The 27144-nt window shown below is 46.6% G+C and overlaps 1 protein-coding gene across 2 annotated transcripts in view; it reads right to left on the bottom strand.

Moving 5' to 3' along the window:
* Positions 1–27144, bottom strand: part of GNB1 (G protein subunit beta 1) — an 87793-nt gene that overhangs the window by 40622 nt on the left and 20027 nt on the right. The window contains exon 2 of one of the 2 annotated variants that reach the window (XM_019461111.2): positions 6349–6397. The exons of the other annotated variant lie outside the window; for it this stretch is intronic. The gene's annotated coding sequence lies outside the window, so the exon portion shown is untranslated. The remainder of the gene's footprint in view (positions 1–6348; positions 6398–27144) is intronic. 2 annotated transcript variants of the gene reach the window in all.

Here is a 27144-nt window from a genome sequence, read left to right as displayed (position 1 = left end):
AAACATTAAAAAAAAATTTTTTTTTAATTTCAAATATAGTTGACCCTTGAACAACAGGGGTTTGAACTGCACGGGTCTACTTGCACATGGATCGGTTTTGATAAATACAGTACAGTACCATAAGTCTATTTTCTCTTCCTTGTGATTTTCTTACTGATGTTCTCTTTTATTTATTTTATCCTAAGAATACAGCATATGACATATGTATAAAATACATGCCAACAGACTTATTCTAAGCTTCTGGGCAACAGCAGTCTCTTCATAGTGAAGTGTTTGGGAAGTTAAAAGCTATTATGAGGATTTTCAACTGCCCGAGGTGGGGCAAGGTTGGCGCCCCTAACCCCCATGTCACTTGAGGGTCAACTGTATCCTGTGATTGCACTAAATCATTTCTTTTTAAGCGAGAACACTTATCGTGCGACGTCTCCTCGAAATCCTTAAGAGGAACCAGGGGCTGAGACAGCTGCCCTTGTGGGTCGAGGTGCTGCCCCTCCCGGGATCCAGACCTGGATCTGCAGCACCCCGTTTCTAGGTGCCTCATTCACCTGGTCCTGATGGGTGTTGTATCTTTCAGCCTTGACGCTCCGGTGCAAGTTCCCTTCTGCTTGGCAGGGTAGCCGCGTTTGCCACAGGTTGACTTCTGAAGGTGGTGGCACAGCCTGGGCATCTGATTGTTACACTTCCCAAATGACAGCGTCCCCTTCACCACCTCGCTTCTGTAGCCGAGACCAAAGAGGCCGGGGGAGAAGGCATTTCTGCTATCTATACTAAATAATTTAATTTAAAAAAAGTTTTAATGTTTATTTATTTTTGAGAGACACACACACACACACACACACACACACACACACACACACACACACACAAAGTGTGAGTGACGGAGGGGCAGAGAGAGACAGAGACACAAAATCCGAAGCAGGTTGCAGGCTCTGAGCTGTCAGCACAAAGCCCCACGCAGGGCTTGAACTCACAAACTGTGAAATCATGACCTGAGCGGAAGTCAGAGGCTCAATCGACTGAGGTCCCCAGGCGCCCCTATACTAAGTAATTTTAAATTCAGACTTATTTAAACTATGCGTACTATTTTGTGCCTGTTTAGGAAAATTCTTGAACTAGACAAGAACTTGAAACTTAGCCCACCTCATATTTCTAGCCGACAGAGCACCAAACCGAACCTGGAAGACACCCCTGGGGACCTTACAGCACTTGACAGAGCCCCAGGGAGCTGAGCCCAGCCCCTCCTCTGTGGCGCTGCCTCTTGTTGGAAGGGGCCTCAGAGAAGCGGAGACCGCCCGCGCCCAGTTCCAGCCTCGGTGTCTCACGCGGCACTTGCCCCCGGAGTCCAGGAAGCCGAAGGAACGAAGACACGCTGACGGCGGCTTGTCTCTGACCAGGACGAGGGGTGCCCTTCTTCTCCGCCGCTCCTCACCAGATGCCCCTCATCTGGTGGCAGCTCTTCCTCCAGAGCCTCTTCCAGAGTCAGACGCGTGTGCGTGCGAGCTGGTCTGTGGGCACTCTCTCCACCTGTGCCCAGCTTGCCCTTATGCTTCCTTCAGAGGCCATCGGATTCTTCCCTCCCACCTGAGGGCAGTGGCGAACGGGTGTCCATGATTTGAAACGCAGGCCATGGGAGCGGAAGCACATACGACTAGGATGCAGAACCACATTCTGGGTGACAGCGGTGAAAGACAGTCTGACCGATACCCCAGGGAGCTGGTGTCTTATGCTTGGTGAGCAGAACCGTCCTAAGCTGTCTTCTCACAGCAGATTGTAGATTCAGACAGTCTGTAGCTTTGCATCTCCCCATAAAGTTGCAGAAACCAGAAGCACGACTCACACTGGCAACACTACTTTCTTCTGAATGTGTCTTGACTTCTACCAGACGGCTCTGCTTCTTCGACAGCAGATCGTTTCGGCTGCAATGGGAACAGGTGCAGCCTGCTCACTCTGATCGGGTGTGATGTCCAGCTGGAGAGCAGAAAACTAGAATTCTTGAGTCAGCAGCACTCCTGGCCTCACTCTACACACACCTTATTCCTTCACTCACATCTGTTTATTCAGCATCTGCCATGGACAGAGGACACTGTGCTGAAAAGACAAACTCCCTGTCTTCCGGCACCAGAGTCTAAAAGAGTGACAGTCAAACGTCCTTCCGCGGACCTAGGTCTCCAGGATTTTACCGCTTGGATTCCTAACCACTTCAGAAGTAAAAAGGGATTGATGATCTACTCCCAGGTCACAGCTGTGACTCAGGAGCACATGCTGTGTCCTCACAATCTCGGGAAGAGGTCCTACCAACTGTCCACACGGGAAACAAGAGAAATAGAGGGAGTCACAAATGGCAAGACCACAATTCGGATTCAGGTAACCATGCCAGGCACTATAAGCAATCTGTGACTGGCTGGGTACGGTCGCGGGACCATAAAAAGACGTTTCACTTCTCGGTCACCTGCACCCACGTATCACTCCGCCAGGGCAAGCAGACAATGATGCAACAGAAGTTAACACGTCAGGCCGCCTTCTGACCCGGGAAGCACAGAGACCTTTCTCCTTCCTGTTGCAAGTGCTGCATCGGCGGGAAGAGACCTTGGTTTCTCCATTTCTAGAGGAAGCATCTTAAAATTGCTTTCCAGCTAGGTCAGGAGAAGCCACTCATCAGGAGTAAGAGTTTCTGGGTCCCCCATCCCCTCCAGCCCCCCGCTCACAGGCTCCTACGTCTCTGGTCCAATTGGCTTGCTGTCTAACAGAGACGCAACGTGAACCACTTTCAGAAGTTTCTGTTTTCTGGCACACGTAGGGAAAAAGTAAAAAGAAACAGGTTACCATTAATTTTAATAATGTATTGATTTAACCCAATATATCAAAAATGCTATCTCAATACGTAATCAACAGAGAAAATTATAAATGGATGTTCTACATCTGCGCGTCACGCTAAGCTTCTCCAATCCAATGCGTGGTTTACGTTCCGATCTGGACCAGCCTCACTCACGGCGCCCGACGGTACGACTGCCACAGTGGCCGGCACAGCTCCGAGTCCATCCTCACGTCTTCGTTCACAAGGAAGAGACTCAATGGGGGGTGCGGGGTGGAATTCACTTTATCATGTTGCTAGAAGAGCAGGAACCAGGCTTTCCCTGCATAAAGCCAATCCTAGTCCTCCCAATCAGAAACAGAGAGAGGCGTGGTCCCCATCCGTCCCTACCACCCTGCCTCCTGTCCCCACATCACTTCCCTTTCGTCCCCTGACAAACCAGTCACCCACCCAGCAGATGACAGCAATCAGAGGAACAGTGGGGACTGTGGTGGGGACCGTAAAGTACTTCGGGGATGGCAGCTCAGGCAACGTCATGGAAAGACCAGGATGAGCCAGTGCTGGAGAGCAGGTATGAGTTACCCTCACTGAGGGCACCTCTCCGTCTGGAGTCACAGGAAATGGCCAGTGAGCCTCTCTCCTGAATCTTATGTCTGGTGGAACCCACCTGTGCCATCATGCTCTCCCTCCGCATCTCGTCTTGTTAGCCTAGGTCATCTTTTTTGCTTCCAGTGTCGAGCACAGAACCTAGCACATACTATGTGATCAAAAATTGTTCAATAGGGGCGCCTGGGTGGCCCAGTCAGTTAAGTATCTTCGGCTCAGGTCATGATCTCACAGTCCCTGCATTCCAGCCTCGCGTCAGGCTCTGTGCTGACAGCTCAGAGCCTGAAGCCTGCTTCGGATTCTGTGTCTCCCTCTCTCTCTGCCCCTCCCCTGCTTGCACTCTGTGTCTCTCTCAAAAATAAATAAACATTGGGGCGCCCGGGTGGCTCGGTCGGTTAAGTGTCCGACTTCGGCTCAGGTCATGATCTCACGGTCCGTGGGTTCGAGCCCCGCGACGGGCTCTGTGCTGACAGCTCAGAGCCTGGAGCCTGTTTCAGATTCTGTGTCTCCCTCTCTGTCTGCTCCTCCCCTGTTCATGCTCTGTCTCTCTCTGTCTCAAAAATAAATAAACGTTAAAAAAAAAAAAAATTTTTTTTAATAAATAAATAAATAAACATTAAAAAAACCAAAAACAACTATTCAATAAACCCAGCCCCTGCAAACCTGTTGAGGCCAAACAGGAAGTCCCACCTTTATTTCAGAGCCAGAACTCATACGTGATTAACGTGGTCTAAGAAACAAATGGCACACATCCAGAAGGAAGGTCTAGCAGGGAAGGTGGTGGGAGCTGGAAATCAATCACACGCACCATGGAGGGAACAACTTCATGACCTCAAGCACCCGTGAGGGGCTCTCACTCCCAAGTTCCCTGCTGTGCCATTTACACTCCCTGCAAACTATGAGGGACACCCCTGGGTTTCCCGGCAGAAACAGTTTTTATTGGCCTCGTGTGCACATCCAGCCCACCTGAGCAGGACCGCCAGCTGGAGGCAGTGTGGTGGCCACGTGCTTCGGGCTTACTCACCCAGGGTCCCATTCTGACCCTCTCATCACCAGGTAGCCTCCACTAAGCTCCTAACCTCTCTCTGACTCTGCTTTTTGGTCCAAAAATGGAGACAGTAATGGTATCCACACCTCACTTGCTATGAGGAGCCCATGAGAACCCACACAAGGCCCTTAAAACCTGACTGAACTATTGTAAACACTCACTAAATTGAACTTGTAAAAGTAGTAGTAAGATTTTTTAGCCTGAAATGATTTAAGAGACAGAAAATTACCTCCTCCTTCACCCACCAGACTTCCTACCCAGAGTCAGTAGAGTAGGCCCCATTGCAGAAACCAAGAACACATCAACAGTGGCAACCGTGAAACACAAGGGTTCACCAGGTAGAGGTCAGACCTGCTCACACCGCTTTCTAACTGTTCATTTAGTATTTAAAACATAATTGATCTTCACTGAAGTGTAGGTCACACGACACATATGCACAACTTGACATCTGACACACGCACAACGCAGCTCACATAACGAACACCTCCACCACGTGCAGGCGTCCCCCTGTGCCCCGCTGGGATGCTGCCCCACCCCAAGCGACCACTCATCTGCTTTCCGTCACGACACATCAGCAGCATAACTACACTTCCAGGAGCGTATACCCATGGAGTCACAGAGTATGTACTTTCTCGTGGTCTGGCTCCACTCACTCGGCACTGTCGAGACTCACCCGTGTTGCTGCCCGTACAAGTCTTTATGTGCACACCTGCTTTCACTGGTCTCGGGTGCACACCGAGGGGTGGAGCATACACGGTAGGCATATGCTTAACACCAGGAAACTGCCAAACTGTTTTCAAAGTGCTGGCACCATTTCCTCTCCCACCGGCAGCGCCCACAAGCCCTGCTCCCGCACGCGCTTCTCGGCACTTGGTGGGATCACCTGTTGGTCCGTCTAGTAGGACAGTGGTGTCTCCTTACAGATCTAATTTCCATCCCCTGATAACTAATGATTTTGGCCATCTTTTCAAATGCTTATCTGCTGTCTCTACATGCTCTTTGGTGGAGCGTCCGTTCAAATCACTTGCGTCCTTCATACTGAATGTTGAGAGCTCTTTACTTGTCATCTAAGGCATGTCACACGCTAACACTTTCTGCCAGCCTGTGGCTGGTCTTTTCCTTCTCTTAACAGTGTCTTGGAAGGAGCAGAAGCTTTTAATATTGACGAAGTCTAACTTATAAATGTTCTCTTTTATGGACTGTTAACTTTGATGTCCTAATTAACAAACCTGTGCCAAACCCAAAGTCTTCACAACCTTCTATGTCCTCTTTTTAGGGCCAATATTTAGAGCCTATGATTCACTCTGACTTAGTTTTTGTCTATGGTGTCAAGTTAACCCTCTGCACAGGGACAACCAATCGTTCAAGCAACGAATTCATTCAATTTAGCTCTGCTTTTTAATTTAAATTCTCTTAACTTATCCTGAGTTGCAAGAATTTCACAAGGAACTCTGTACCCTCAACCAGATTCACTGACCCCTGACTCTGTGACACTCTCACTGCGTACACACTTACGGGGATTTTTTCTCTGAATCGTGTGGCTTCACCTCTATCTGTACCATCTGCTGGTATTTTAACTAACATTTGATTTGGAAAAAGGGCCCTCTTGCTTTCTAGTTAAAAAAGCTGGAGAGGTTCTGCTCTTGCTCTTGTCCAGAATGTGAACGACCATCTCTGGGGCCTTAACTCTTCCTTCTGAACACTGGATGGAGCCTTTCAAAGCAACATGTTTCTCAGGAACAGTTTGTTCTGAAAACCAACTATGGGCTTAAAAAGAGGTGGGCAAAACTATACAAAAATTAAATTATTAAAATAAGAAACCCTGAAAAAATTTAAACATCGTGCTTTAAAAACTGACAAGGATCAATTACTTCAACATTACCTTAATTCAGAAGTGCTTCTGGTCTGGTCTCCAACGCATGAAAAATTGTCTGCAACAGACAAAGAAAAGGCTATATATGCACTGCGTTCAGGTTGAGAGGAATAACATTGCATACATTTGAAGGAGCATATAAATCCCTCCCTTCTCCATCGCCATTTCTTGCCCCAAACTGTTTCACTTGGTACTCTACACTAATTTAGTATTTGGCTTTCCAATGTGCAAAAGAACTCTGATCTCAATTTCTTTCTCTTTCTTTCTTCTTTTTTTGAGAGAGAGAGAGAGAGAGAAGGGGAGGAAGCGGGAGCAGGGGAGAGGGGCAGAAGGAGGGAGGAGAGAATCCCAAGCAGGCTTCACATTCGGCGTGGAACCCAATGAGGGGCTCATTCCCAAGACCCTGAGATATGACCTGAGCCAAAATCAAGAGTCAGACGCTCAACTGACGGAGCCACCCAGGTGCCCTCGATCTCATTATCTTTTTTAAAAAAATGTTTTAATGTTATTTTTTTTTTTTTTAATTTTTTTTTTCAACGTTTTTTATTTATTTTTGGGACAGAGAGAGACAGAGCATGAACGGGGGAGGGGCAGAGAGAGAGGGAGACACAGAATCGGAAACAGGCTCCAGGCTCCGAGCCATCAGCCCAGAGCCTGACGCGGGGCTCGAACTCACGGTCCGCGAGATCGTGACCTGGCTGAAGTCGGACGCTTAACCGACTGCGCCACCCAGGCGCCCCAATGTTATTTATTTTTGAGAAGGAGAGACAGAGCATGAGTGGGGGAGGGGCAGAAAGAGAAGGAGACACAGAATCCGAAGCAGGCTCCAGGCTCTGAGCAGTCAGCACAGAGCCCAACGCAGGGCTCGACATCACGAACCCCAAGATCATGACCTGAGCCTAAGTCAGACGCTTAACCGACTGAGCCACCCAGGTGTCCCTCAATTTCTTTAAAAAAAAAAAAAAAAAAAAAAAAAACTTAGAAATGCCTCATGGAAAATACTCTGAATCCAACTGAACAATACACGGGGAAGACCTACTTAGAATCCAGTTACTAGAAAAATAACATTATGGTAAGAACAATCACTGCAATTCAAGAAGCTTCTAAAGTCCGGTCACCCAGACTTGGCCATTTGACATGTAAAGGACCTCATCTGCATCTCAAAGAAGGCACGACTGCTTCCAAGTGTGACTGCTCCACAGGGGTGTGTGTGCAACCCGCCAGCTCCGCACCACTCCTGCGGCAGCAGGGCCATCCAGAGCCCCAGCTCTGGCATCTGGAAGAATCCCCGACTCTCTTCCTCTCTCTGTACTGCAGCCAGAACCGAAGTACACTTAATTCTAGACTTCTTCTGAAATCTCTGCTTGTTCTTTCTCAGAAACTAAATTTGAAAACATTTAAATAGGCTTTTGTGATCTCTCCAAATCATGTGAAAAGACCAATTCTGGATGATTCACAGATTACCACCTACCTGCCTGTTGACGGACTCACTACCTTGTGCAGCTACAAACGCCCGGGCACACATCTAGTCTGGAGGTCAGGAGAGGCAGTAACAAAATGAAATGTCCCCCAGTTGAACTGTGAATTCTAAAACACTCACTTCACAAAATACTTTTATTTGGGAATTACATTGCATAAGTTGTAATAAGCACAAGCTTTCCTGTCAATAAAAGTTAAGTGTGGAAAGAAAACCGTACGGAGTTTCCTCAAAAGGTTAAACACAGGTTCGCCATGTGATGCAGCTCGGCTGCTCCTAGGCATGTAGCCCCAACAACCGAAAACAGGTGCTCAATGCATGTCCACACACTTCACTGCAGCACCATTCACAACGGTCAAAGGTGCTAACAGCCCAAATGTCCGTCCACGAATAAGTGGATAAACAAAATGTGGCACAGCCAACAATGGAATGTTCTCCAGCCACGAAGAAGAGCGCAGCACTGACACGTGCTACAGTGTGGACGGTCCAGAAAAGCATTATGCTGTGTGGAGAAACCACACACAAATGATCACAAAGTATATGCTTCCATTTACGTGAAACAGAAAATATTCTGCTTCTAGGAAAGAGACAGACCCACACAGACAGAATGCAGTGGTTGCGAGGGGCGCCCTCTGTGTACGTGGATGTGCGAATGAATACTGCTCAAAAGATACAGGGCTCCCTTCGGGAAGATGAAAATGTTCTGGAACTAGATAGACGTGATGGCTGCACAACACAGGAAGTGTGCTAAATGCCACTAAATCGTTCACGTTAAACTGGTTCCCTTAACGTATCACAAATTTTATTAAAAAAAGGGGGGGGGGGAATGTGCCATTAAAGGTACTTAAAAGAACAACCAAACCAGTAGGTGTGGAGGTGGAAGAGGAAGCTGAAGAAAATCAGTGAACTGGTGGCCAACTGGCCTTCACAAACCCAAAGAGGGGAGCTCTCGGGAGGGCACACCCGCTGTGTCAGTGAACGTGTCAGTGAACTACCGAGTCTGTAAGCAGGCAGTGGCAAATTCCGGCAGGACTGGTTAGATTGGGTCATTCTCACGGGAGGGGGCTGTACTGCCCACTGTGGGATATTCAACAGCACCTCCTTCCCCAGTGTGACAACCAAAACTAACCCGGGACGCCACTAGGTGTCCCTGGGGAGAATATGGGCTCAGGTGAGAGCTCCACCTTCAGACTGGTTGTCACAATTAATCCCAGTCTCCAAGTACAAATCCTTTGAGGTACTTTCCACATCAAGAGACAAGAAGGAAAAAATTAAAATGGAAAAATGTATCACAGTTTGCTCTGATTCAAACACCTAGACTGCCGTGGCTCAAGGCATGAAAGCAAACTCCCTATTCCTTTTCTTTGGAAGAAGAAAACGGGGAGCCACGCCCCCATAAGTATTTCCCCAGCCTGCACTTCCTATGGGCACAGTCACGGTGGGAGAAAGGGTGTGGACACCAGAATCAAACCGCCTCAGCCTGGATTCACACGTACAGCTGTCTGGATTTGTTTCTGGCTAAAAATAAGACCCAGGTGGGGCTCTTTTACTGACTATTCGGCGCAGAAGACAAGACCACTGTTCCAGACACAGCCATGTGATCCTAAGCCAGGAGCATCACTCTTATAGAAAATCAGGAAACTGGGGATTTAATGAGACCAAAGCCAAAGTCTCACGATGCTACTCTGCCTCCTGGAGGCAAAAGTAAGTGGAGAGGCAATGCACATCCTGAGACTCCTAGGAGCTGGTAACGCTGGGTCCCTTCCAGCCAGCAGGTGTCCAGGGCCCACAAGCGGGGCGGGGGGCAGTGCCCGCCCAGACCGGAGAACGATGGTTCTCAGGCGGAGAAGGGCCTTCCGGGTTACACCGAAGCCTGGCTACAAGGGAGGGCTGCTGCTATGAAGTGGAACTAAGGGGTGGCATGAGGACAGGCTGAAGTTTTCTCACATCTTTTTAGAAAGCAATCCATAACGGAAGTTGGAGGAAGATAAAGGAAGACATAGACAAAAATTCAAGAAAAAGGTTACCAGTTTATAAAGCTAATCCTAATCAAAATTTAAAATATGTAAAATTCAAGTGATAGATTTAACAGAGTAAATACAAATGTCTCAGCAATCTTATGAACAAATCAAACTTTTTAAAGTTTATTTACTTATCTTGAGACAGAGCACCAGCAGGGGAGGGGCAGAGAGAGAATCCCCAGCAGACTCCGAGCTGTCAGCGCAGAGCCCAATGCGAGGCTCCATCCCGCAAACCGTGAGATCGTGACCTGAGCCGAAATCAAGAGTCGGACGCTTAACCGACTGAGCCACCCAGGTGCCCCGTCAAACATTTTTAATAATTCGAATGAACAACTCCTTACCCACCCAACAACACTGCTTTGAGACCCCCTTCCCTTGGTGGAGGCAGCTCTGCTAGAAGGCAGGAGCCCTACTCTGTGACCCTCTGTCTCCTGTGGACAGGTCTACTGTGCAAGTCAGGTGCAAAGCTTCCAGACCATTCCCTCACAAAAGGACCAGACTGCTGCACACTATACACCCTCCTTTCCAGCACTGTCTCAGGCTGCCTCTGGCTACACCTCAAACACGAGTCTTTGAAGTCTACCTGAGTACCTTGGCTTTAAATGATTTATGGGTCAAATTCCCTAAACATCTATCCGTTCACTCAACAAATACATTTTAATACCTAGGATATAAGACAGTGTGCTGGATGCTGAGAACACAAGCCATCAAAACAGCTTAGCCTAGCTGCCCCCACATGGGTCTCCCAGGCCAGGGGACATTAGCCTATAATGTAAGGGGGGGGGGCTCTACCAATACAAGTAAACTTAAGGGCTAGTTTCACTCAGGCCTGTGTGATCCACACAAAGTCCTAGAAATGCACACACAGGACACCCTGCACCACAGGTGAATGGCCAGGACAGGATTCCAGGGATCAGGGAGGAAAGAGCTCCTGTTCTGGGGGTCAGGGGGAAAGACATGGGCCATTGCAGAAAAGGCCACTTGACAGAAGAAAAAGGGGAGGGGTGGTAGCTCAGCGATTCTCAGCAACTGTGGGCATCATAGCTCACTTAGCTGAAATACCCAATAGCCAAGGTCATTATGATTCCCTGGCTGAAGAAGGTTAAAATCCTAGAGCAGATTTCTAAAGATGGAATTATCATTATTTAAAAAAAATTTTTTAATGTTCATTTTGCGGGGAGAGAGAGGGAGAGAGACATCATATGCAAGAGTGGGGGAGACAAAGAATCTGAAGCAGGTTCCAGGCTCTGAGCTGTCAGCAGAGCCAGACGAGGGGGATCAAACTCGCCGGCCCTGAGATCATGACCTAAGCCAAAGTCGGACACTTAACCCACTTAGCCACCCAGGTGTCCTGTAGAGATGGGATTATTATGTCAAAGGTTATGTGTCTTTTGAAGCCTCTTGGAAAAAAATCAGCTGAGCCTACAGTTGACTCTACAGAGTTGTTAACTTAGCAATATTAAATATTGCCTTGACATTGATATTGATGTTAATATTTAATGATAAACTCTCCTATACATATATATTCTAATACATCACGAGGTTTTAAGGACCAAATACTAGTATTTACGAGTATTGTTATTTTCATATTTTTCAAAAGCTAAAAACTGAATCTTCTTGAGACATATCTAGAGGATTCCTTTACTGGCTGCATTAAAATTTCAAATCGAGCAAAGGTACATCTCCCGGGAATGATTTCTTTTATATCAACATAACCCTAAGACAGAAAGAACATTCGGGTGTACGGTCACCTGCAATCCTGACATCCCCAGACCAGAGCAGAACAGACCCACGGATATTAATTAGTCCTTACCCTGTTAAGTGTGGGCAGTCATGTTTTATCACAGGCTTTAAGGTGTTTGATTACAAGCCCTACTGGAGGTAGTGTGCATCCGTGATATATACACCACTTTTTCTTCCTAAACCCTGAAAAAGGCGGGATTCCAGAACACATCCAGTCTTAAGAGTTTGCATGAGGGACTGGGAAGGCTTGTAAGAAACAAAGTAAACTTCTCACTTCTGAATAATTCTCTAGTACAAGATGTTCTGGGGATGCCTGGGTGGCTCAATCAGTTAAGTGTCCGAATCTTGATTTCGACTCAGGTCATGATCTCACAGTTCACAGGTTTGTCCCCACAGAGGCTCTGCACTGACAGAGCCTGCTTGGAATCCTCTCTCTCTCCATCTCTACCCCCCCACCATTCATTCTCTCTCTCTCTCTCTCTCTCTCTCTCTCTCTCTCTCTCAAAATAAATAAATAAACAAAAAGAGATGTTCTGAGCAAGAAGGTGAAATGATAATGTGAAAGAGTCCCCTTGCCAAATTTAGGAAGATCTGAGGGTAAAATGGAATATATCTCATTGAAAACACACACACACATGCACGCGTGCACACACATGCGCACGCGCGCGCGCGCACACACACACACACACAAATACTCAAAAAATAAACAAGAGGAAAGGTAGAGCTCTTCTTTACAAAGGAATGCAATGATGTATAAGGAATGACAGATCTAGGAAACTACTATTTTGGGGCCTTGAGAGTAGTAACACGTGCAAAGATCACCAATGGATGCTAAAATGTGTTGTTAGAAGACATTCACAAGGTCTAACAGTATCACTCATAGATAATTTCCTAATTTTAAAAACCAAACGTTATTATCTAATAGATACCACCTTAATCAAAGGATGATACTTAGTATTACCAAGAATGGAACAAACTAACATTAGGTATCTCATGATATGATAAAATGTGAAGTCTTGGTCACCTACCGAGAACTTTCGCCAAAAACACGCCTGAATCCAATTACGAGGAAACATTTATTAAAATCCAGAATGTGAGACATTACAAGAAATTGGCCTGAACTCTTCAAAAATGTCAATGTTGTAACAAGCAAAAAAAAAAAAAAAAAAAAAAAAGGTGGGAAGACCACTCAAGATGCTGTGAGCCTAGGTAGAGCCACGAGTACCAAACTGCAACACATGAATTTGATTAAATCCGGAAGGTGAAGGGTATGAAGACATCTGGGTGAACGCTGAAGAAACTGACATGTGTACTGGGTTAGGTGTCACTGAATCCATGTTAAAGCTTGGCATGTAATGATACTATTGTGGAAACACAAAAGAATGGCCTTGTCCTTGAGACACCAGACTGGAGTTGTAAGGAATCAAGTATCATGACATCTACAACATTCTAACAATTCACCAAAAAGCACCAAGAGACAGAAAATGTGGACCCCCCAAAAGTTACAGATTACTTGGTAAAAGGTACAGAATATTCACTCACCTATTTTTTCAACTTCCTGTAGCTTCAAAACTAAAAGTTAGGGGGTAGGAGAATACTAAGGTCAATGAAAAGCAAATATAAATCTTCTTTTAAAATGCCCTTGACATTCTCTAACAAAAGATGAGGTTACCTACAGATCAATCAGAGGAAATTACTGTGTTTTCATAACTCTGTTGACTCTTCCCTGACCGATGCAGTGAGAGGAGCTCCTTCAGCAGCCGGGAAACTAGGCACAGCACATGTTCATGACTTCCTGACACCATCAATGCTCTTTGGTTTCTAAGGCCACTTTGAAAAATAGATGAATTAATATTTCATTTTTACTTTTTATATTTAATTTTTCTTCATTTTAACAGTGTTTCAGTGTTCTTTTTCTCAGGCTGGCTAGAGGTTTATCAATTTGATCTTTTCAAAACACCAATTTTTCAGGGCACCTGGGTGGCTCAGTTGGTGAAGCATCTGATTCAGCTCAGGTCTTGATCTCAGGGTCCTGAGTTCAAGCCAAACACTGGGCTCCGTGCTGGGCGTGAAGCCTACTTAAAAAAATAAAATAATTTTCAGTCTCGGTGATTTTCTCTGTTGTAGCTGTTTTCACTTTCATGGATTTTCCTCTTACCCTCATCATTATTTCCTTCTTGCTTTGTGTTCAATGTGTCCTTCTGGCATCAGAAAGCAGAAAGCTTAGACCGCGAAGACTTTGTTTCTACAACAAGCACATCATTCCTTCATGGTTCCCGTGGCACTGCTCACACTGTGCCCCACAGATGTCCATGTGTTTGTTTCACTTCCATTCAAATTCGAGTATTTTCAAATTTCCCTTATGATGTCATCTTTGACTTGCTTAATTTCCAGGTATTTGAAGATTTTCCAGATGGGGTTCTATTACTGATTTCTAATGCAATTCAACTGCCACCACAATTATTCTGAAGGCCCATCCAATAGTCCCAACATCTGGGTCACCTCCAAGTCCACTCCACTGATTTACCTCTCGACAACAGGCCACCTTTTGTGTACTACATGATTTTTTGCTGAGTACCAGAGATGGATCAACAGAACGGAAGTAAACAGTGACTGCACAGAGGAACGGCACACCTCTTCCTCTGCCAGGCCCCGTAAACAGATATATTCTAAGCCACGAAACAAGATTTTGAAAGTATAACTGGAGTGGCACCTGGATGGCTCAGTCAGTTAAGCATCCCACTTTGGCTCAGGTCATGATCTCACAGTTTATGAGTTTGAGCCCTGCGTCGGTCTCTGTGCTGACAGCTCAGAGTCTGGAGCCTGCTTCAGATTCTGTGTCTCCCTCTCTCTCTGCCCCTCCCCTGCTCACACTCTGTCTCTCTCCCTCTCAAAAATAAAAGTTAAAAAAAATTTTTTTTTAATAAATAAGAGTATAGCTGGAAAAAAGATAAAGCTTAAATTTTTACTCAACCTTAAAACTGTATGTTCTTGTACTTGTATGACAGGTGTTATGGTGCTAAGTACTCTTGTGTATCACCAGATGAACCCCTCTGTAACCCAATGATATATCAACTATCATCACTCCTTGTAATTCTAATTCTGTAAAATTACAAAAAAGATATCCACAGCAAAGAAAGGTCAGTAACTAGCTCAAAGTTGTACGAACAGTTAGCATTATACCCAGCAACCAGACGAGCCCAGGGGAGTCTACTGATGCTATATTTACTCATTTTAAGACAAGGAGTCTATGTAAATTTTTTTAAGAGAAAGAAAACCAGATACAAAAATTAAGGCTTGTCCCTTTGTTGAGACTTTTCCCCTCAGCTCTGAATTTTCTTTGTCCTCTCTCTCCTTCTGCCAGGAAATACCACTTAACCTTAAATTCAGAGCTTAAAGACACATTTCATTAAAACTTCCTGACTGCCGCTCTCTCCCCAGCTAACCGATCTCCCTTGCGTTCTCCTGCTCCGTTTCTATTTCTCGATCCTACTAGACTAGGAGCTGGGCCTGTGCCTTGCCTCGCCTGCCATTTTGGATTGGGGGGGGGGGGGGAGGCGGTTTGTTCAGCTTATAAACCACCTTTTCCAGGAGCTACCCCCATGGATCCTCCTCCCAACCCATCTTGGGATGATCCACTGTTTCCCGGCACCGGGTTCACACTACACAAGCCTGTCTCCCCACCACTGACCCCAATCATCACTGACCAGATCAGGAAAAGGTATTCAGCTCAAGAGACAGAACAAACTCGATCCCCCAATAATGTGTAAACTGAGACTGTCAGTGGGACAGGCTCTCCGCGACTGGCAGTGGGACATGAACTTGAAAGCTGTGGCTGGCTACCCTTCACAACTGGGACATAGGTTTCTGAGCAGCCGAGAGAGAGCGAGAGACCCACGGGAAAAGCACGCTCACCGCTGCCCCTGTTCCCGTCCCTTCTCAGGCTCCTCTACATGCCAGTCCTTATAATTAATTCTTCTTGTGTTTCGTTAATCTAGAGCGTCAGCTGTGTGTTTCAGTCTGTACCCTGCACTCGTGCCAGCACCAAGCACCCATTCCCCAGGTGCTTGCAAGTAAGTACACGAACTCCTGGTTTTATGGAAGAGGTCTCCCAAATTCCTTTCCAAGATGGAATGCTTTGCCTCTGATGACATACCCTCCACCGGTCTCCCCCCTGGACCACGGCAACAGAACCCAGCCCTCCTCCCCGCCTGACCTATATTAGCAACACAGGCTGCTCATCACTTCCTCCTCCTCCTCGAGCTCCACCCTCCAACTGGTCTAAGGGACACCATGCTTTCTTCTCCTTCCCCTCACTGCACGCAGTTCTTAGAACCCCAAACACTGCAGTGTTCTGAGGGCTCAAGGCCCTGCTCTTTACAGGCCTGACCTCTCCCAACTAACTGACGCTGGGCTCACCACTCTCCTCAAAGCACACTCTCAAAACACCCTTCCCACCGGGCTGCCACTCAATTCTACCCGTCCCCTCCCCGCTCTGCACTCCAGCCCCGAGGCCCCTGGCCTCCAGCCCTGCCTAGCCTGCTACAGACTCGCTCCCCCAGCTGTCTCCTTCCCTCTTCAAGCCGCCCTACACATCACTGCCTCATTTATCTTTCTGAAGGACAGCTCTGACATCTGACTCCTCCGCTCAACTCTTCAAACACTCCTCCTACGGAAGAAAATCAAATTTTTGAGCCCAGCCTGATTTAAAGCTCTCCACCTCACCCACCGTGTCCCAGGTGCCCTCCCCTAGGGCTCCGATCACGAAGTCTGAGGAGGGCCAGATACACGTACACAAACACGCCAGGAGAGTCTGCTGCTCTCTGCCACGTGTGGACCAAGATCCAGACCACTTCCACAGAATTTCTCTTAAACATAAATCCGAGAAACATGAATGCATTTTTGCCTGGAAGAATAGAAACAATTTTAAAAAGCAAAATATCCCCCACAGTCAAGAAAGACGATGTCCTTCCAACAAGTATGAGCTGAAGACATGAGTATCAAATTTCCTCTAAAAACTACAAAACACGGAAAGCACTCTGCACTGGAAGTTTCTGTAACCCCTCTTCCTACTCACGTGTGACTTACAGTGGGAGCTGGAAAGGACAGAGACTCTGTACCTTCAGACTGCTTAGAATTACGCAGCGCTCTTTCCAGTAAAGCTTCGGGACAACTGTGTTTACTACACGGTCACTGTCAGAAAAGCACTTAGTGAGCCCATCCTTGTGCCTGGCACCAGTTTAGGCCAAGGAGGTAAACAGGAATATTTACTTCCAGTTTGAGGGCATGTGCGGCCATACTACCCAACAACCCTAAAAGTGGATGAAAGTTTTAAATCGTTGACAAAAGATTTAACAATAAAATGGCCTTGATATCCGGGTGCATATGTGTGAGCCCAGCTCACACATTCATTCACTTCACTCAACAAAGATTCACCAAAACTTTATCACGTGCCAGGCACTGAAGCAGAGGTGTCCCTCAGGAAACAAGACACGGTTCTTGCCGCCGGGGAGCTTCGTTTCTAGCTGAGGAAGGCATAAGTAAATAACCCAAGTATGTAGTTTTGACATGTCAGGCGCTGTCCAGTATGAAGAAAAAACAAAACTGCGCGAGGTGGGGAGGGGAGGAGGGGTGCGGGGATCCTCTATGAAGGCGGCTAGAGAAGGCATGGAGGTGTCTGAGCAGAGTCCTGAGGAGAGGGATGAGCAGGTGCAAAGTCCCTGGGACACTGACTTCTTCCTGCTACTTAAGCCTCCTACCCCCTTAGACACGAGAAACCCTGCCACTTATCTCTGGAGGTGACAGGAAGCTGACAAATCAATTTTTTGTCCCTCCCTGTTTAGTGCAACGGCTATCCCTCTCTTAAAAGAAACCTTGTTGTTACAAAAAAGGTTGGTCATAAAAAAGGGGGAAGGGGGGGGAACACAGTAAAAAAGCAAATACTCAAGTAAGATAAAATTCCTTGATCAAAGAATCCTTAGTCATTAGGAATTCCCAAGAAGCTTACTGAATGTCAGAAAGCCAAATTCCACCCAAGTTACTCATTCCTCAGGAACGTTTAAAAAGCCAAGGAGACCAACAAGACCCCGGAGAAGGAAAAGCAGAGTCACCACGAGCTATGCAGTGAGGGAAGCACTGGAAGGTCACCTGCTGTTTGCGTGCTGGCTGGGGGGCAGGGGGGTGGGGGTCCTTCCACAGAGCTGGATAATGCGAGGTGAGTCAAGTGACTCTTGAGCTGGTGGAGACAAGAGGACTGCACCTGGATGTACGGAGCTCAGGACCGCGACCACACCGGCTCATTCTTCCTGCGGTTCTTAGCGCCCAGGTCTGGTACAAAGCTGCCTCCCAAACGTCTAATATCAGTTCATTCTTTTATTCAACGAATGATTTTTCCTCCTCCCAATCCTACCTAATATAGTAATTAACAATCTGATGATGCATTGGGACGATCACAAATATAAATTCTAACAACCAGTCATGTTTCTTTTAAAGCGACAAATGGCGTTAATTCAGAAAGCGTAAGAGGCTCGTGTACCATTGAGCCTTCTGAGAGAACTGTCCCAGGAAACAATGACATAGAGAAGGCATCCAAGAAAAGTTACATGGACAGCATATTCTGATTTAACTATGTCATATACTTTCATGGGATAAATTCATCATCTGATTATCTGTCCTGTTTGCAAATAAAAAACCTCACAGGAAAAAAAAAGGAAACTGTTATTAACAACTACATCTTTTAGGAAGTGGTTAACTCTACAAGTGAAAAATTACAATGACTCCTGATTCCTCCTAACTACCCTGCCCTGCCCCCAAAAGTTTGACTGATCTAGTCAAGGTTCTTCTGTTTGCCAAAAAAAAAAAAAAAAAAAAAAAAAGAGAAGGAAAAAAAAGCCTTACTGGGAAGTGGAGAGGGATCTGACAGTTCCCAAGGACAGGGAGAACGGGGGGCTCCAGGAGACATAAAAATGAGGAAGAAACAGGAACCAGAACCCAGTCTGGGCTGGCTCCTGATGACCTTTCTGTTTTTCTGGGTGCGCTTTCTCTATCCTTCCACCACCCTCTCTCCGGACCATCCACTGTCATCTTGTACGCAGTCCAAAACCACCTAGAATCCCACATCCTAACCGGCACCCAATGTCAGCCATGTCTGCTTCCAGAAAAATTCCTCTGCACCAGCTCAGTGGTTGACTGTCCTCAGACCAGGTGGCCAGCCAGCTGCAGCACAGGAGAGGATGGCAGCCCCTGCCACAGGCACTATGGCTGTGACACAATGACCGGTGTCTTCAACAGAGTAACAAACATCCCCCTGTAAGTTATATAAGCGTTTATTCCTTTACCCTGTCACCATTTTTTAGTCAGCTCCAAAGGATGAGTCATAAAGCGTCACACACGAATCCAAATACGCAATAATTTCGTTCCCCAAAACTTACGGTCAACAGATACATGCGGCCCTAAAAAATAAAACAGACAACGACAAAATCTCTTTAATCTCTGTCTTCTTTAAAAGCATTCAGGAATATCCCCACAGTCTTATCCGCTTACGGTGTCAGAGCTAAGAGAGCATCTAAGAACTGGGGCCACTGGCTCTTTTGACACAACACACATCTTTAGTTCATCTCTCCCAAGTGTCAAGAAGAGCTGCTACCTCCCAAGGTCCATTTTTAAGTAGAGTTTCTTAGAAGATCGATGCCACTTTTCTCTAGAAGCCACATTATGAATGCTGGTGAGGCCTCTTTAGTCGACATCTGTGGGTTGCCTCCGTGTGTCCTCCAACTTCTCCTCTGGTGACATCACCAACAGGGCTTACCTTTGACTCCGGGTGAGGGAAGAACCCCTCCTTCCGCCCTCACCCAGGCACTTCCGGTGGGGAAGCCCTTCTCCTGGGAACACACTGCCCACCGGGCTGCAGTGACTGGTTCAGGCGGACCCACGAGCCATTGAACCCCCAGCTCCCAACATGCACGGTGAGATGCCCGGGACGCTGCAGCGAACTCACAGAACGCCACAAGGTATTTTAAAGTGGAGACACACACAGAGAAACCGGACAGCGGACAGACACCAAGGGAGCAGTCAGCTCGAGTGGCTAGGCCACAGTTCCACCAGCAGATGGCACTACATCCTTTGTGATGACGTCACATCCTCGCAAAGCGAGGTTTTCGGCGGTTGCTTTGATAATAAAGTAAGCACCACGAGAAAATCAACATGGAACAGGAAATGCGGGTGGTGGTATCCAGTCTCATACTGAAGCCTGAGAAGCTACATAGCCCATTAGTTAACAACAGTGGTTTACTTAACAATAAAGTATATATTTTTTTAATGTACTGATACTCCTTTTTAAAAAGACTACTAAGAGGGCGCCTGTGTGCTTCAGTCAGTTAAGCGTCTGATTTTGGCTTAGGTCATGATCTCACAGTTCGTGAGTTCGAGCCCCACATCAGGCTCTGCACTGACAGCATGGAGCCTGCTTGGGATTCTCTGTCTCCCTCTCTCTCTGCCCCTCCCGCACTTGCTCTCTAGATCCCTATCAAAATAAATAAAAATAAACTTGAAAAATAAAAAGACTACTGGTAAGTTCCTGGGACATAAATATTTAAGTTCTTTGGCTCTAATGACTCAACGAAGGTAACTTTAGGTATTTATCTTGGTGTAGGGGCTCTGTGAAAATCCTAGAAGCACTACACATGCCACGAATTTGGGAATCTTTACATTAAGATTCAGACCGGGGCCTTGGGGGATAGAGAGGGAGTAGGATGGCACCTCACCAACCTACACCACCACACTTGGCCCCACTCCACCCAGAGAGCCTCGCCTACTCTCTGCCCCCACCTCAGGTGTGAGCCATAAAATCAGACAAGAAGCTATAAATTCATTAAGGGTAGGAACTGATTTCCTCATCGTTGTGTTCTCTGAACGAAACCCAAGATGAACTTAGTAACTGCTTACTAAAAGACCTGTTCCCACAGAAAGCAAGTTCTGAAATGCAGCCTTGAGGATGGGTGCATCTCAGAGACCTTGGATCCCTGGGGCACAGAGAGAGAAAGAGAAGGGCAGGGGCAGCCACAGCAGAGCCGAAGCCAGCTTCCCAATGGGCCTGGCATGCACAGGGCAAGTGAAACTGAGAGCTGGTGCAGAGGGACACAGCAGACACAGCCCAAGCCTTGACGGGGTTCAGACAGGACCCTCAAAGCAGTGCAGAGCGCCAGAAACGCTCACCAGAGAAGGCCCAGGACACAACCCTCCCGTGGTATTCTGCCCAAAATGCAAAACCTGAATCTAACCATTACCAAGCCCAGACAGACCCAAAGTGAGGGTCATAACTAGCCTGTTCTCTTGGAAATGTCAAGGGCAAGAAAGACAAAGAGGGAAAGGTTGTTACAGATTCTCAAAGAATGCAGATGACCTCCAAACACAACACGTGTTCTGGACTGACTGGACCCCGGACACCAGGGAGAACAGCTGTAGAAGACATTACGGGGACAATTAACGAAACAGGAAACAGGAAACAACTTGGTATCAGTGTTGAATTTACAAATTTTGATGAGTGAACCGTGGTTTTATAAAAACACGTCTGTGTTCTCAAAAATACACACTGATGTATTTAGTGGTGAAGCGGGAAACAGATGTGAGAAACTGATGTGAATTTTACATTCTACTTCTTTCTCTTTTTTAAAGTTTATTAGAGAGAGAGAGAGAGAATAAGCAAGTGCGCACGGGAGCAAGCATGGGAGGGGCAGAGAGGGAGAGAGAGAATCCCAAGCAGGTTCCTCGCTGTCACTGCAGAGACCAACGCAGGGCTCAGTCTCACAAACCAAGAGGTCATGACCTGAGCCAAAATCAAGAGTCAGACACTCGATCGACTGGGCCCCCCACGCGTCCTGCCTTCTACTTAAACTCACATCTGTGTGAGCATAAAAGTTGCACGTGCCCATCAGGACAACACCCTGGCGACCACGTGTAGGGTGAAATGGGACACAAGGAGCACATTCCCTGTGGCCCAGTCTGCCATCAGTGACCACTAGGGACACCCTCACCTCTCCCAGGTCTGGCAGGAAGGAGGATCTGAGCCAGAGGGGCTGGCTCTTTGGCTAAGAGTGGAATGCTCTGAGCCTCCGAGGTTTGGCAGACCGGGCAACCAGGAGACTGACAAGCATCTAACCGGGGTGTGGCCTGCCCATTAACTCCTCTTCACAGTGTGGGGGCCGTGCTCCCCGCTTCCTAAGTTTACTACCCAGTGGTATAAAGTACTTCATTTTTATGGAAGTACAACTAATGAGCCCCGCAGGAAGATAAAGAAACGAACGAGAGCTCAGTGGAGTGCAGGGAATCACCCCTTGGGGACATTCGGAAGCAGGGAATCACCCCTTGGGGACATTCGGAAACACCATGGGGAGGGAAGGCAGCTGAGTTCGAATCGCAGCGGGCCAAGGCCACACAAACTGCCACCATAACCTAAAAGGGGACCCTACACAGCCCACAGCCCTCGACCTTCCAAGGGTGTGGTGCTAGGCTAGAGATCAGGGGCGCTCACACCAGGCAGCCCTGTGCACCGCGGGGTGCCGGGCAGCACCCCAGCCTCTACCTAGGAGATAACAGTAGTACAGCCCACACTGTAACAACCCCAAATGTCCCTCTGAGAATTCAGTCGCTGTTCCTCCCCACTGCCTGTCGACAGAGTCCATGAATGGCCCGTAGGTTTTCCAAGCCATCAAAGCAGTTCAGCGAGAGCAGCTCCTGGTGGGCAGGCTCCGGAGCAGTGCGAGCTTAGAGGCAGCGATGAGGGCCGCGCAGGACAAAGAGACTAGGTGACAAATGCCCAACCACGTAAACCGTGCAAGAACTTATGACTGACATAGGCAATATTCAAGGTCATCCCCCAGTGAAAGCACACTGGACAATTCAGACAGGCGCCGCCGCCCCAGTGGCTGCTGCCCTGGAAAGGAGACGGGCGGGGGCGCTGGCCACCTGAAACTGACACTACACACAGCTGTACACGTAACAACCATCTTTATAGAAATGCCTCCTCAGAGATAGAAGTGCCTTTCTCGTGGCTAAGCCCACACTGATTTAAGTCCCAATATGTCCCAGGCGTCCTGAGAACTACAAGAGAATTAAAAAAAATAAACCCAAAGAATTTACGCCTTATCCTCAGAGTTCATCTCTAGACCCTCCTCGGTACAAGCATCCATCCCGGAGAAATTCTCCTTCCAAGAAGGTACTTCCAGCACATAAACACCCGAATTTCAAACATCACAGTGAGACTCCAGAGGGAATTTAAACTGGAAGAATTTAGAAAACCTATCTCTATGTATCTTGTTTGCGGAATACTCTGTCAGCTTAGTGCACGTCAGCACATGACTGACAACAGGAACACCGTTAAGGAAAACAACCCGTGTTCCTGGGGAACCATGTTCAGCAGTGTTTCTGCAGAGGCCGTGCTGAAGGTCAGTTGCACAAAGAGTCTGGGATCAGAGGGTGAGTCTGGGTCCCAGCCCTGCGACCTCAGGTCAACTGCTTCACCCTCAGACCTGCTGCCTCTCTGCTGGTAAGAGGTCAAAAGATGCTTTGCTGGTCAAGAGCTCAGAGCAGGGGTGGCAATTTTTCCCGTGGACACCAGGCAGCCAACGTCCGGGGCTTTGTAAGCACAGACTCGGTTCTGCTGTTGCTCCTGCTGTCACAAAAGCAGCCACAGACACGCATGAGGACTGAGGCTGTGCTCTGACACAACTGCCTATGGGTACAAACTCGAATTTCCCTGAACTTTCCCGTGTCGCAAAGTACGCTCCTTCCAATTGGTTGAACCATTTAAAAATGTAAAACACATTCTCAGCTCGTTCTTAGCTCCTGGGCCACACAGAAAGAGACAGCAGGTGTAGCTGTGCCAACCTCTGGCTTAGCGTACAGTGCTGGGCACATGGCTACAGTTACCATCCTGAAATACAGGCCACAGTAGCTACATGCCGTCAATCTCCACCGTCTTAGAACCAAAAGCTGACCTCCTAATTTCACTGAGAGTTGTCTTTTCTCACCTACCAACTCTGTTCCAAGCAGCGGCTTCTGCTGTCCTGGAGAGCGCTCTCACACGTCAGATACCCCGAACACTCCTGCGCTCCAAGAAATGAACTCGGCTTCTTCAAATCAAACTACATAACCTCGACAGTCAATCCTGAAAATCCATTCGACAGAAGATTCCCCCCACGCACAAATTTACACTTGAAGTAGAATTCTATCCCTTACAATTTATATGTTAACCAAGAGGTTATGAGTGTAGCTGAACATCTAGCAGTATCTTGCCCTCCACATCGTGGTATCCACTGAACGCTGTGGACACCTCCACTCTTTCCCAGGACCTGAAGTCCACATCAGCTACGATGAGCTTCACTCAGTAAATCCCACCAGGTCTTTGGTTTTGCCTCACTGCCTGAAACAAACTGACTGCAGCGTTACCGTCTGACATCACTTTAACGTACTATTACTAGGGGCATCTGGGTGGCTCAGTTGACTGGGCTTCCGACTCTGGATTTTGGCTCACGTTAAGGTCTCATGGTTCATGAGACTGAGCCCCACGATGGGTTCTGTGCTGACAGCACAGAGCCTGCCTGAGATTCTCTCTCTCCCTCTCTCTCTCTCTCTCTCTCTCTGCCCTTCCCCCACTGCACATGTGCTCTCCCTCCCTCCCTCCCTCTCTCCCTCTCAAAATAAATAATAAATAAATAAGTATTTTTAAAAAATAAAGTACTGTTATTGAAAACCACCAGATGCGCCTGACTGGCTCCATGGTAGAACATGCGACACTCGATCCCGGGGTTGTAAATTCAAGCCCCACGCTGGGTGTAGAGATTACTTAAAAATAAAATCTTAGGGGCGCCTGGGTGGCTCAGTTGGTTGAGGGTCCGACTTCAGCTCAGGTCATGATCTCCTGGTTCGTGGGTTCGAGCCCCACGACAGGCTCTGTGCTGACAGTTCAGAGCCTGCAGCCTGCTTCAGATTCTGTCTCCGGCTCGCTCCGCTCCTCCCCCACTTGTGCTCTGTCTCTCTGTCTCTAAAATAAAGAAACATTAAAAATTTTAAAAAAATAATAAAAAATAAATAAAATCTTAAAAGGGGCACCTGGGTGGCTCAGTCAGTCAAACATCTGCCTCTGAATTTAGTCTCAGGCCGTGATCTTGTAGTTCACAGAATCGAGCCCCGTGTCAGGCTCCGCACTGACAGCAAGGAGCTGCTTGGGATTCTCTTTCTTTTCTCTCTCTCTCTCCCCCTCTCCGTTTATGCTCTTTTTCTCTCTCTCTCTAATAAAATAAACATTTTAATTTAAAAAATAAATTCTTGGGGCGCCTGGGTGGCGCAGTCGGTTAAGCGTCCAACTTCGGCCAGGTCACGATCTCGCGGTCCATGAGTTCGAGCCCTGCGTCAGGCTCTGGACTGATGGCTCGGAGCCTGGAGCCTGTTTCCGATTCTGTGTCTCCCTCTCTCTCTGCCCCTCCCCCGTTCATGCTCTGTCTCTCTCTGTCCCAAAAATAAATAAAAAACGTTGAAAAAAAAATTTTTAATAAATAAATAAATAAATAAATTCTTAATAAAAAACACTTAGACTGCCGTTGTTATATGTCAATTATAACAATACCCGTGGCATTAAATCCTTTACAAAAAATGAAAAGATGCAGGAAAAAACAGCAAACCAGGAACATAAGATGCTATGAAGGAGCAGACTACAGCACCAGTAAAAATCATCTACCTCAAAGGTGAACTCAGTCAATTACACTTCAATAAAAAAAGCTCAAACTACCGAGATTTCTGTAATACGCTTACTTCAGTTATGCTACCTTTGAGAAGCTTCTAATACGTTCAAACGTTGTCATTATATTTCGTTACATTTCCTCCAAAATGAAAATTTCTTTTCCCTAATTATCATGATGTTGGTAAATTTTCCACAAAAAATACTGAAAAAACAGTCCCTTACTATAACGCGTCCCTTGCCCCCATCAACCCACAGGGGTGAAAAGGGGCATGTGTTTCTTCTAGACCTCGATACGCAGGTGCATAATTTTTCACAAATGAGTCAAATGACACTATACATAATCCTTCTCCCCCCCTCCCAATTTACTGCACTGTGGCCATCTCCTCGTGACAAAAAAGGGCCACCTTACATGTTTTTTAAACAGATGCACAGTATTCTGTGAGTGTGCCTCAACGTAACCAATCCCTAGTGATAGGCAGGGAGATTCAACCATTTGTTCATTCCCCAAATATTCAGAGACATACTACCGTGTCAGAGCACATGTCATGGAGCTCTCTGCCCTCACTGAGTTTATATTCTAGTCACCATTGATAAATGTTTTCTTTTACCTCCAAAATTCAAGGTGATGGTTTCTAACAGAGACTGTTTTTAATACTGTTTTTATAACTAACGTTGTAATAAGTATTCTGTTATTTTCTCCTTTGGACAAATTCCTAAAAATGAAATTGCCAGAATAATTTGTTTTGAAATTTTCTCTTTTATACTAAGGATATCAACCCTTTATCATATACATTTCTAATATTTTCTCCAATTTGTCTGCTTTGGAGCCTCAGTTCAAAGGTCGTCCATCAGGTGTCTTTTGATATAGACAGGTTCTGAGTACTTCAGCAGATAATCTTTTTATGGCTTGTAGCCTTAGTGTCAGGTGAAGAAATCCTTTCCTCACACACCCCACCTCTAAGGTTATAAAATATATCCCCCAATATTTTTCTAGTACTTTCATGTTTTTAATTTTACATTTAATCCTTTAATCCACCCGGAACCTGTATGTGCCGTGGAGTGTGGAGTTTTCAACTTTATTTTTCCCAGCAGACTGCCCCTTGATCCAACATCCTTCACATTAAAATCCATCCATTCCCAACTCGTTTAAGACGCCACACTAGTCGTGAAGTAAATTCCCATAAGGCGACAGGTTGTCATCTAGCCTAATCTGTTCCATCTACCTATGCTTTATAATACTTTTAAAATCTGTATCAAATAGGACACTTCCCCCCTCATCTTCATAGAACAGCCTCCTCTCAAATATCCATCCCCCCCCAATAAGTGACATCTTTAAAATACGCCAGCATGTGTACGCAGGTAACCCGCATTCAAGTTCTGCACTCACACCCGTTCAAGCCCTCTCTTGTCTCCAATAATGCTGCTTAAGTGCCCTTCATATAGTCTTACAACCGACTTAAATACACTTTTCTGTTTATAAAAAGAAAAGGTTCAGACCTAATAGCCATAAAAAAAAAAAGAAAGAAAAGAAAACGGCATTGGTCTACGTGCCTAAGAACTCAAAAAATTGTCTTTAAAGTTAGTTTCTATAAAAGAATAAGTTATTTGCAAAAAAGCATCTTATAAGGACTCATGGCCCTTGTCATGAACCTTCACTCCTTTGTCTTTTCTATTCATTATTTGATACTCAGGACTCAAGTTACTGAGTTTTGTAATAACACTAAAAACAGAACTTCACTATAAAGCAACCACACAGTTTATTACAGGCATGAGTTGTGGCCGGGGCCCCACAGGCATCTTGATCCTCCCGGGGATCTCTAAGGTAGGAT

The sequence above is a fragment of the Panthera pardus genome, unplaced genomic scaffold (assembly GCF_024362965.1).
Source record: "Panthera pardus isolate Hobbes unplaced genomic scaffold, ASM2436296v1 HiC_scaffold_11, whole genome shotgun sequence".
In the NCBI taxonomy this organism is placed as follows: domain Eukaryota; kingdom Metazoa; phylum Chordata; class Mammalia; order Carnivora; family Felidae; genus Panthera; species Panthera pardus.
Note: the sequence above shows the minus strand (reverse complement) of the source record. Positions and strands in the feature narration are given on the sequence as shown.